This window comes from Pseudophryne corroboree (assembly GCF_028390025.1).
Source record: "Pseudophryne corroboree isolate aPseCor3 chromosome 7 unlocalized genomic scaffold, aPseCor3.hap2 SUPER_7_unloc_4, whole genome shotgun sequence".
NCBI lineage: Eukaryota > Metazoa > Chordata > Amphibia > Anura > Myobatrachidae > Pseudophryne > Pseudophryne corroboree.
Window position 1 is genome coordinate 444,872 of NW_026967613.1, and position 10,937 is coordinate 455,808.

The following is a 10,937-nucleotide window of genomic DNA, read 5'->3' on the forward strand; positions in this document are numbered from 1 at the left end:
GGTGGTGCTGCTGCTGGGGGTGGGTTGCTGCCTCAGTCTCCTGGTTGGTGCTGCGATTGGAGGGGGTACTGCTTCCCTGTGCTGCCACTGTCTCCCGGATCATCGTGCCGCTGGCTGAATTGCAGCTTGACGCTACTGCTGCCGGGAGTAACAGCTTCCTGGCTGTTGTTGCTGGTGGCTGCCTACTGCTCATTGCCGCCGGAACACTGACCGGCTCGGCAGTGATGCTGGCGGAGGAGTAGTGGCGGTGGGGTGGGGGGGTGCCTGTTCCCTTCCCTCGAGCATGCCGCAGTGTAAAAAAAAAAATAATAAATAGAGAGCATACCAGGGTGAGAGTCTGTATGGATCACAGTGATTACACGGGGCACAGCATAAGGACACCTTGCTGTGAGGGGCTCTGCCCACACAGATTGCTGCACCCTCTCTGATGTCAGCCGCTGCCCTCTCGTTCTCTGGGCGGCCAGTTCCAGTGTGAGGTAGGAGAGGAAGAGAACACACAGGAGAGCAGCCCTGATATATAACAGAGGTGGAAGTTCTATAGGCAGCAGAGACGGAGACCAGCCAGCCAGTCTCCCAGTGCCCTGATCACTACACGCCGCCAGCACAGCATTGCCCTGAGCTAACAGGTGTGTGTACCAAGTGTACCCCGTACAGTGTGCTGCGCCCTGGTGTCTCTGAGAAGGGTGAGGTCACCGTGCCGCTTTAGTATATGGCTTTTCCTTAGTACTGTACGTTACAGCCCTGCACTAGTAGTGGCAACTCTGCCCTATGTGAACCTGTGAGGTTATTTTCCTATTTACAGAATAACCGGGGAGAAGGCGGCCATATTGCGGCTCTCAAGTGAAGGCACTCTAGTACACCCCCTGCTGGCGGCCACTGTGCAGGCGCAACAAATTGAAATGCCCGATCTCTATAATGGGGCATATTTCTCTTAATTAAAAAAAACCTGTAACTTTCTGAAAAACCACAACCCCAAAAGGCACTTCACTGGGACATGCTCTATCTAATAAAACAAACCCCAAGTCATATATACATATATATATATATATATATATATACACACACACACACACACACACACACACACACACACACACACACTCATGTATATACATGTATACACAAATACACGTATGTACATGTTTATGTATGTATAATACACTGATAAAGTACATTATATTTATGAATTAATTGCTTCCCGATTCTGCAGCAGCATCATCAGCACCACCAGTGTTACTCACAGTCACTTCACACTGACTGCTGCACAACACATCATTTAATTTCCGGGCCGCCCGCCACCTGGTGAAGAGACATGGGAGATGAAGGACCAGCAGTGCCACGTTGAGCGGAAGTATTGTGAATTAGTTACCCACACACTCCTTGTGACACCTGTTCCCCGTCTGCCCTCCCACCCGCCACCTGCCGTCCGGAACCCGCACTGACAATTAAGTCTCAGCAGAATGTGTCTGCCGGCGGCTCCCAGTCCCCAGTGGTGTGGCGGCCGCGGCACACTAGGACTGAGAGACCGCAGCCGGAGGAAAGCACAGGTGGGCGGGAGGAGAGCATGGGCGGACATCACCACGTCACATTGCAAGGTGACGCCAGTCCCCCCAGTGAGGCCGCCGACGAATGCACTCAGCATAGTATTAGCAGCAGGCAGAGGGGGGCGGGCGTAGCGGTGGTGAGAGGTACGGAAATGAGCTGCAGGCTAGGCTCCACCGATCACACACCGATCACTGTGCTACAGCAAGCGTGGCGTGCAGCGGTGCTGGACATTAGGGAGTGCCTGTGCGCACCAGGCACCCCCTGTACGCACGCCTATGCGCTACCACCCCCGATATGCCACACTACATCACTATGCTATAGCCCTCCCATATGCTGCACTTCATAATTACACTATACCCCCCATACAACATACTACATCACCACACTACACTACTCACAATAAAATTAAAACATCCCAGTTCCTCATTCTTAATGAGCTCACGTGAGTTCTCTCCCCAAAGGAGCTCCAGACCAAGTAACAATGAAGACACCAGCAGCGTGTAGGGGGCAGGCCTGGTCCACTTGTCAGGAGAGAGCAGTCACTGGAGGGTAAGAAGGGGGCGGGGCCTAGTCCTACAGACGGGAGAGAGCACAGACAGGAGAGAGCAAGGTACAGGGGTAGAAGGGGACGGCTGATGTGAAGAAGGGGGCGGGGCCTATTCTTACAGGCTTTCAAAATTCGACTTTTTAAAATTCGACATTTGACAAATTCGACTTTTCTGCAATGGTACAAATGCAGCAATTCGACAAAAGTATATTCAATTGAAGTTTGTAAATTCGACAACAGTGCTTTTAAACAGTAAATTCGTCATTTTCAATCCGCCACACTTTGCAGGCGGAATCTAATAAATAAAAGTTTTGTTTTTTTGGTAATAGCATATCTATATTAGAAGGGATTAGGTACTTGGTTTGTCTTTTTTGGAGGCACAAGTATTATTTATATATTTTTTAAAAGATTATTATTTTTTAAATGGAAAGTAAAAAACCCGAAAAAAAAAATTGCGTGGGGTCCCCCCTCCAAGCATAACCAGCCTCGGGCTCTTCGAGCCGGTCCTGGTTCTAAAAATCCGGGGGAAAAACGTACAGGGGATCCCCCGTATTTTTAAAACCAGCACCGGGCTCTGCGCCTGGTGCTGGTGCAAAAAATACGGGGGACAAAAAGAGTAGGGGTCCTCCGTATTTTTTACACCAGCATCGGGCTCCACTAGCTGGACAGATAATGCCACAGCCGGGGGTCACTTTTATACAGTGCCCTGCGGCCGTGGCATTAAATATCCAACTAGTCACCCCTGGCCGGGGTACACTGGGGGAGTGGGGACCCCTTCAATCAAGGGGTCCCCCCCCCCAGCCACCCAAGGGCCAGGGGTGAAGCCCGAGGCTGTCCCCCCCCATCCAAGGGCTGCGGATGGGAGGCTGATAGCCTTGAGAAAATTGAAAGAATATTGTTTTTTCCAGTAGTACTACAAGTCCCAGCAAGCCTCCCCCGCAAGCTGGTACTTGGAGAACCACAAGTACCAGCATGCGGGAGAAAAACGGGCCCGCTGGTACCTGTAGTTCTACTGGAAAAAAAATACCCAAATAAAAACAGGACACAGACACCGTGAAAGTATAACTTTATTTCACACCTGCCAACACACACATACTTACCTATGTTGACACGAAGCAGTCGGTCCTCTTCTCCAAGTAGAATCCACGGGTACCTGAAAATAAAAGATAATTATACTCACCTGATCCAGGTTCCAGATTAAATCCACGTACTTGGCAAAACAACAAACCGTACACCGGGACCATACGGACTGAAAGGCGTCCCATGTTTACACATGGGACCCCTTTCCACGAATGCAGACATCCGAATCTCGTGAGAATCCGACAGCGGGATGATGACGTTCGGGCGCGCTCGGGTTAGCCGAGCAAGGCGGGAAGGTTCGAACCTGCCTCGTGTAAAATGGGTGAAGTTCGGGGGGTCCGGATTCCGACTAACCGAACCCACTCATCACTAGTATGTGCGTGTGTGTGTCAGGCGCTGCGTGTCTGTGTCAGGCGCTGCTTGTCTGCGTGTCAGGCGCTGCGTGTGAGTGCGTGTGCGTGTCAGGCGCTGCGTGTGAGTGCGTGTCAGGCGCTGCGTGTCAGTGCGTGTGCGTGTCAGGCGCTGCGTGTCAGTGCGTGTGCGTGTCAGGCGCTGCGTGTGAGTGTCAGGCGCTGCGTGTGAGTGTCAGGCGCTGCGTGTGAGTGCGTATGCATGTCAGGCGCTGCGTGTGAGTGCGTGTGCGTGTCAGGCGCTGCGTGTGAGTGTGTGTCAGGCGCTGCGTGTGAGTGCGTGTGCGTGTCAGGCGCTGCGTGTGAGTGCGTGTGAGCGTGTCTGTCAGGCGCTGCGTGTGTGTCAGGTGCTGCGTGTCTGTGTGTGTCAGGCGCTGCGTGTCTGTGTGTGTCAGGCGCTGCGTGTCTGTGTGTGTCAGGCGCTGCGCGTCTGTGTGTGTGTGTCAGGTGCTGCGTGTCTGTGTGTCAGGTGCTGCGTGTGTGTCAGGTCCGTGTGAGTGTCAGGTGCTGCGTCTGTGTGTGTGTGTGTGTGTCAGGTGCTGCCTGTGTGTGTGTGTGTGTCAGGTGCTGCATGTCTGTATGTGTGTGGGTTTGTCAGGTGCTGCATATCTGTGTGTGTGGGTGTGTCAGGTGCTGCATGTCTGTGTGTGTGTGTCTGTCAGGTGCTGCATGTCTGCGTGTGTGTGTCAGGCGCTGCATGTCTGCGTGTGTGTGTCAGGCGCTGCATGTCTGCGTGTCAGGTGCTGCATGTGTGTGTGTGTCAGGTGCTGCGTGTGTGTGTGTCAGGTGCTGCGTGTGTGTGTGTGTGTCAGGTGCTGCGTGTGTGTGTCAGGTGCTGCGTGTGTGTGTCAGGAGCTGCGTGTGTGTGTCAGGTGCTGCGTGTCTGCGTGTGTCAGGTGCAGCATGTGTCAGGTGCTGCGTGTGTCAGGTGCTGCGTGTGTGCGTGTGTCAGGTGCTGCGTGTGTGCGTGTGTCAGGTGCTGCGTGTCTGCGTGTGTCAGGTGCTGCGTGTGTGTGTGTCAGGTGCTGCGTGTGTGTGTGTCAGGTGCTGCGTGTGTGTGTGTCAGGTGCTGCGTGTGTGTGTGTCAGGTGCTGCGTGTCTGCGTGTGTGTGTCAGGTGCTGCGTGTCTGCGTGTGTGTGTCAGGTGCTGCGTGTGAGTATGTCAGGTGCTGCGTGTGAGTGCATGTGTCAGGTGCTGCGTGTGTGTGTCAGGTGCTGCGTGTGTGTGTCAGGTGCGTGTGAGTGTGTGTCAGGTACGTGTGAGTGTGTGTGTCAGGTGCTGCGTGTGTGTCAGGTGCTGCGTGTGCGTCAGGTGCTGCGTGTGCGACAGGCGCTGCGTGTGCGACAGGCGCTGCGAGTGCGACAGGCGCCGCGTGTGTGTCAGGCGCTGCGTGTGTGTCAGGCGCTGCGTGTCTGTGTGTGTCAGGCGCTGCGCGTCTGTGTGTGTCAGGTGCTGCGTGAGAGTGTGTGCATGTGTGTCAGTTCCGTGTGAGTGTCAGGTGCTGCGTCTGGGGACGGCGGGGGGGGGGGGGGGGTGGACGATGGACGGACACACGGCGGGGAGGGCGGGGGGGGGATGGACGGACACACGGCGGGGAGGGATGGACGGACACACGGCGGGGGGGGGATGGACGGACACACGGCGGGGAGGGCGGGGGGGGATGGACGGACACACGGCAGGGAGGGCGGGGGGAGAGAGGGTGGACGGACACACGGCAGGGAGGGCGGGGGGGATGGACGGACACACGGCAGGGAGGGCGGGGGGGGATGGACTGACACAGCAGGGCGGGTGGGGGGGATGGACGGACACAGCAGGGAGGGCGGGGGGGGGTGGATGGACGGACACAGCAGGGAGGGCGGGGGAGGGGATGGACGGACACAGCAGGGAGAGCGGGGGGGATGGACGGACACAGCAGGGAGGGCGGGGGGGATGGACGGACACAGCAGGTAGGGCGGGGGGGGGATGGACGGACACAGCAGGGAGGGCGGGGGGGGGATGAACGGACACAGCAGGGAGGGCGGGGGGGGGATGGACGGACACAGCAGGGAGGGCGGGGGGGGGGATGGACGGACACAGCAGGGAGGGCGGGGGGGGGTGGACGGACACAGCAGGGAGGGCGGGGGGATGGACGGACACAGCAGGGAGGGCGGGGGGGGTGGACGGACACAGCAGGGAGGGCGGGGGGGATGGACGGACACAGCAGGGAGGGCGGGGGGGGATGGACGGACACAGCAGGGAGGGCGGGGGGGGATGGACGGACACAGCAGGGAGGGCGGGGGGGATGGACGGACACAGCAGGGAGGGCGGGGGGGGGGTGGACGGACACAGCAGGGAGGGCGGGGGGATGGACGGACACAGCAGGGAGGGCGGGGGGGGTGGACGGACACAGCAGGGAGGGCGGGGGGGATGGACGGACACAGCAGGGAGGGCGGGGGGGGATGGACGGACACAGCAGGGAGGGCGGGGGGGGTTGCACGGACACAGCAGGGAGGGCGGTGGGGGGGATGGACGGACACAGCAGGGAGGGCGGGGGGGGATGGACGGACACAGCAGGGAGGGCGGGGGGGGATGGACGGACACAGCAGGGAGGGCGGGGGGGGGGGTGGACGGACACAGCAGGGAGGGCGGGGGGATGGACGGACACAGCAGGGAGGGCGGGGGGGGGTGGACGGACACAGCAGGGAGGGCGGGGGGGATGGACGGACACAGCAGGGAGGGCGGGGGGGGATGGACGGACACAGCAGGGAGGGCGGGGGGGGATGGACGGACACAGCAGGGAGGGCGGGGGGGATGGACGGACACAGAAGGGACGGCGGGGGGGGGGATGGACGGACACAGCAGGGAGGGCGGGGGGGATGGACGGACACAGCAGGGAGTGCGGGGGGGGATGGACAGACACAGCAGGGAGTGCGGGGGGGGATGGACGGACACAGCAGGGAGGGCGGGGGGGTGGACGGACACAGCAGGGAGGGAGGGAGGGCGGGGGGGGATGGACGGACACAGCAGGGAGGGCAGGGGGGAGATGGACGGACACAGCAGGGAGGGCGGGGGGGGATGGACGGACACAGCAGGGAGGGCGGGGGGGTGGACGGACACAGCAGGGAGGGCGGGGGGGTGGACGGACACAGCAGGGAGGGCGGGGGGGTGGACGGACACAGCAGGGAGGGCGGGGGGGGGATGGACGGACACAGCAGGGAGGGCGGGGGGGGGGGTGGACGGACACAGCAGGGAGGGTGGGGGATGGACGGACACAGCAGGGAGGGCGGGGGGGAATGGACAGACACAGCAGGGAGGGCGGGGGGGAATGGACAGACACAGCAGGGAGGGCGGGGGGGAATGGACAGACACAGCAGGGAGGGCGGGGGGGAATGGACAGACACAGCAGGGAGGGCGAGGGGGAATGGACAGACACAGCAGGGAGGGCGGGGGGGAATGGACAGACACAGCAGGGAGGGCGAGGGGGAATGGACACACACAGCAGGGAGGGCGGGGGGGAATGGACAGACACAGCAGGGAGGGCGGGGGGGAATGGACAACACAGCAGGGAGGGCGGGGGGGAATGGACAGACACAGCAGGGAGGGCGGGGGGGAATGGACAGACACAGCAGGGAGGGCGGGGGGAATGGACAGACACAGCAGGGAGGGCGGGGGGGAATGGACAGACACAGCAGGGAGGGCTGGGGGGAATGGACAGACACAGCAGGGAGGGCGGGGGGGAATGACAGCAGGGAGGGCGGGGGGGATGGACGGACACAGCAGGGAGGGCGGGGGGGGATGGACGGACACAGCAGGGAGGGCGGGGGGGATGGACGGACACAGCAGGGAGGGCGGGGGGGGATGGACGGACACAGCAGGGAGGGCGGGGGGGATGGACGGACACAGCAGGGAGGGCGGGGGGGGATGGATGGACACAGCAGGGAGGGCGGGGGGGGATGGACGGACACAGCAGGGAGGGCGGGGGGGATGGACGGACACAGCAGGGAGGGCGGGGGGGGGATGGACGGACACAGCAGGGAGGGCGGGGGGGGATGGACGGACACAGCAGGGAGGGCGGGGGGGGGTGGACGGACACAGCAGGGAGGGCGGGGGGGGTGGACGGACACAGCAGGGAGGGCTGGGGGGGATGGACGGACACAGCAGGGAGGGCGGGGGGGGATGGACGGACACAGCAGGGAGGGCGGGGGGGATGGACGGACACAGCAGGGAGGGCGGGGGGGGATGGACGGACACAGCAGGGAGGGCGGGGGGGGATGGACGGACACAGCAGGGAGGGCGGGGGGGGATGGACGGACACAGCAGGGAGGGCGGGGGGGGATGGACGGACACAGCAGGGAGGGCGGGGGGGGATGGACTGACACAGCAGGGAGGGCGGGGGGGGGATGGACGGACACAGCAGGGAGGGCGGGGGGGGATGGACGGACACAGCAGGGAGGGCGGCGGGGGGATGGACGGACACAGCAGGGAGGGCGGGGGGGGATGGACGGACACAGCAGGGAGGGCGGGGGGGATGGATGGACGGACACAGCAGGGAGGGCGGGGAGGGATGGACGGACACAGCAGGGAGGGCGGGGGGGGGATGGACGGACACAGCAGGGAGGGCGGGGGGGGGGATGGACGGACACAGCAGGGAGGGCGGGGGGGATGGACGGACACAGCAGGGAGGGCGGGGGGGGATGGACGGACACAGCAGGGAGGGCGGGGGGGGATGGACGGACACAGCAGGGAGGGCGGGGGGGAGGGCGGGGGGGGGATGGACGGACACAGCAGGGAGGGCGGGGGGGGGATGGACGGACACAGCAGGGAGGGCGGGGGGGGATGGACGGACACAGCAGGGAGGGCGGGGGGGGGATGGACGGACACAGCAGGGAGGGCGGGAGAAGTAGAAGAAAAATAAGAAATGATAGTATACATCCTGCCGACGCTCCCGCTGGAGGTAAGTGGACCCGGCTTCCTCCGAGCTGCGGCTATCTCCTCCCGCTGACACTCCTGAAGGGGACCCGTCTTCCTCCGGTTCTCTCCGTGTGACTGCTCCGTCGTTCTCCTCCCCCAGTAAGGCTCCCTCCGTCGCTCACGTCCCGCGATCTCCTCCGGATCTTGTAGACGCTCCCTCCTTCTCGTCCTCCCGCCGCCTGCAGCTGTCCTCGTCATGCACGAGACACTGCTTCCAGCGCTCTCCTCGTGCACAACTGCCAGTACACAGCGCGTGAGGCTACTAGAGCCATTATGCCACCAATGACAAGCTCATCTATGTTCACCCCCTGCTGGCGGCCACTGCGCAGGCGCAACAAATTGAAAAGCCCTATCTTTAAAATGGGGCATATTTTACTTAATTAAAAAAAAACTATAACTTTCTCAAAAACCACAACCCCAAAAGGCACTACACTGGGACATACTCTATCTAATAAAACAAACCCCAAGTCTTAATTCGTCCTCTATCCTGAGTTATGCCTTCCCAAAAATAATCTCATTCACTCTATGGGACAACCATGTCAAAAAGCCATACAGGAAGTCGCAGAAAAAAACTGACAGTTGAAACTTTAGGTTACTCCCAATTCCTCATTTTTTATTATTTTACCCTGAAATTTGGCATGCAGCACCGGGTGACGATTCTACGCGTCCATGCCAAATTTCAGCTCAGTACGTCTAATCACTTTTGAGGTGTAGCCCTTCAAACACCATGCCCCCATCTCAGAAGTTCCCTATGGGAGAATTCCGTTTGTTCGATTCAGCCTTAATATAAGGGCACGACCGTGCCCTTATAATATATATATATATATAAACAGACATTATTGTTTGTCTTATTAAAATACATATAATTATTTATATAATCTGCCTTTAAGGTCTTTACAATGATATTTATCAGCACAAAACTGGCTTTTAAAGAATACTGGAATTTTTATAAATATTATAGTTAGAGTTGTGAATTTAAGATACTATGCTTTCATGTTTCCTCTAAAGAAAAATCTCAAGTGAAAATTGCCAACTGTATATACTGTATCTGTGGTCATTTGTATTCACTGTGAAATATTTATTCTATGGAAAGATAAAACAAATAATCTTACAACATCCAACTTTGTACTTCTATTAAATAAATTAAGAGGCCAAATCAAGGTAACAAAACAAAAGATTATTAAGACAATTCAAAATAATAAATGCATATATAAATATTAAATAGTAACTCAATTCAATAAATAACAAAGGAATTACTGAGAGGTAAAGTGCATTGCAGATGGCACACTGTGAGGTAAAGTGCATGGTACACTGTGTGAAGTAAAGTGCATTGCAGATGGCATACTATGTGAGGTAAAGTGCATGGCACACTGTGTGAAGTATAGTGTATTGCAGATAGCACACTGGGGGTCATTCTGAGTTGTTCGCTCGTTGCCGATTTTTGCAACGGAACGATTAAGGCAAAAATGCGCATGCGTATGGTACGCAGTGCGCATGCGCTAAGTAATTTAGAACAAAACTTAGTAGATTTACTCACGTCCGAACGAAGAATTTTCATCATTGAAGTGATCGGAGTGTGTTTTTGGAGGTTAGAATAGATGCAGGATCAAGTAGCTCAATGGGTAGGGTATTTGATTAGAATTCAACAGGTTATAGGTTTGAATCCTGGGTATGATAGTTTGAAGTGTTATTTAATAAAGCAGTGCCTCGTGCCTCGTTTTGGATTACTTTAATTAACAAAAAAAAATGCATATAGCAGAGGATAGTTTCAATCTGCCTACCTCTGGGTTATGTGCCCAGCATGCTTCCATTGCTGTACTCTGCTGCACATGTAAGTGCAATAGATCCTGAAGCACTCACTCATCATGGGAAAGTACCAATGTGTTTCTTCGTTGGTTGATGGAAGAAACATCTTACAAAAACTCTCCAGATTATTGACTTTTTAAAGTTTTTCTAGGAAACGTTTTAGATGAATGCTTATTAGCCTTTGTCAGTACGTACTTTTTGCAAATTGTCTCTGTGGCGCAATCGGTTAGTGTGTCTGGCTACTAACCAAAAGGTTGGTGGTTAAATCCCACCCAGGGACATAATTGACCTTGTGATCAGGTTTTGGTGATATTTAAGTAGACAAGTCAAAATTTCAAACCCCCTGTTATGGTGTAGGGTACCTGGCCTTCTCTGATGTAATCAGAGTTAGATTTGATTCAGTGATTTTATAAAAAACAGCTAGGAAGCACAATTTAGCAATGGGTTGCAGAGAAAAAAAATATGCTGGCAGAAAAATCCAATTGAGTGATTAAACAGCTCTTCATTTTCTGCCTTTATTTTTATGCTAACAAATTTGTTCTCTAAAAAGTGTCCACAAAGCCAAGTCTCTGATTAACACCTTTGTAGGGATGGTTTT

At 56.9% G+C, this 10,937-nt stretch overlaps 1 non-coding gene across 1 annotated transcript; it reads left to right on the forward strand.

Annotated features, from left to right (window-relative positions):
* Positions 1 to 10,546: 10,546 nt before the first annotated feature.
* On the forward strand, positions 10,547 to 10,620 carry TRNAS-ACU (transfer RNA serine (anticodon ACU)). Its single transcript has one exon. It is a non-coding gene; the product is annotated as a tRNA-Ser (tRNA).
* Positions 10,621 to 10,937: the final 317 nt, after the last annotated feature.